Here is a 1692-nt window from a genome sequence, read left to right on the forward strand (position 1 = left end):
CTTGCCGGGCCCCGCTCCGCCCCTCGCGGCCGCCTCCGGGCTCCCGCAGGTTCGCAGGTTCCCACCCCGCCCCTGCGCCGCTAGCGCCGCAGGCCCGGCTGCCTCCCATTGGCTCCGCCAGTTGCTAGGCGATGAACAACCGCGGCCTGCATTGGTCCGGTGGGGGCCTCCGGAGTCTCGTTCCCCACCTCCAAAAAAACCCGAAGGAAAAGAAAACCTTATCCCTAGAGCCCAGCGAGATGCGGGCGCAGCTGCGGCTGCGGCACCTGTTACGTCCTGTTATTCAGCCGGCCAGGCCCTGCTCCCCGCCCTTCACGTTGCAGAGCTCGGGGCCCCAGCCTCCGTGGGGGAAGGAGGTCGTGGATGCATCAAAGCACGTGTTCCGAGCCCCAGTGAACCGCAGGACCCTCCCTAGATGCAAAACTGAAGCTCCCTGGAGAGTCACGTGCGTTTGCAAAAGTGGAGAAATAAACCGAACAACAGCCGGCACCCAGAATTAGGTCAGGCCCAGGGGAAAGGAGGTTCAAGCATCGGGAATCGTGGATGCAAACAACCTAACCGGGAGAAAGTTACATATAAAATTAGGGCAAAGAAAATGACCTAGGCGGGAGAGAGCGGGAAGACTAAGAAATGGCACTCATGAACGAGAACTTTATGCAGAAATGTTCCACACCCACCCAGTAAAATGCATGAAAAGAAAATGTAAACCCAGACCAGGTCAAAGCTGCTCCTCCTCCTCTCTATGTCAGCCTAAAATTCTCCGGGGAAGAAAGACAGGAGGCGAAAGAAAGGAAAGATATCAGATGGAGAAATCGCAGGCATATGACTTGTTATAAACACAAAGATGTACTTTGATAATTTTATTTTACTTTTATTTTATTTTATTTTATTTATTTTATTGGCATGTGAAGCCAAGAGATTTACTCAAGAGGGGAAAAACGAGTTTGGTATTTTAAGGAGGCTCCTGAGAGCACTTTAAAACCCAAACACCGCAATAGTATGAGACAAGAACAAGAAATGTTAACAATGAACAAGAGAAGGAGAAGTGCCTCCCTCCCAATTTACCTGCACATATCCCCAATTCTGGATAAAAGATCAAGGCGAGAAAATGAGGACGCCGTGATGACAATTTCGGAGTCCAACGAAATCATCCTCTTTGCCCTTGGCCTAAGCAATCAGGAGGCCCGGCTAGAAGCTGTTGAACTTAGATGAATGACAATCAAATAACCGGTTAAGGCTTATAACCCGTTAAGGACGCTATTAGCGCAGGGCTGGAGGAAGAAATCAATTATTATCAATGATTGATTACCTTATTCCCTAACCCAGACTACTGATGGAGGTTGGTGGCGTGGGGAGGGGGTTAACCCTGCTCCCTAGAGGGGTTTTAAAATTTCATCTGTCCACCGCGCCCCCAAAACCCACACCCCTTCCCATCTTAAAAAGCAACGTAATGTGATGCTTTTTCTTTGAAATAACACCTGAGGCTTCATTTTGACCATTTCACCCCCTTTTAGTTAAAATGCAGGCGCTCACTGTCCGATTAGATAGAGGAGTTTAAATCAATGAATTTAATAAGCAACGTTTAGCACACCCTGTTGTGACCTAACCACTTACAAAGTCAGATTTTAAGGTTTGGTTCAGGCTGAGGTGAGCTCTGGAAAGTCTGACCCCAAGCCTAGCTCCAAAAATGAA

The sequence above is a fragment of the Pteropus alecto genome, unplaced genomic scaffold (genome assembly GCF_000325575.1).
Source record: "Pteropus alecto unplaced genomic scaffold, ASM32557v1 scaffold25, whole genome shotgun sequence".
In the NCBI taxonomy this organism is placed as follows: domain Eukaryota; kingdom Metazoa; phylum Chordata; class Mammalia; order Chiroptera; family Pteropodidae; genus Pteropus; species Pteropus alecto.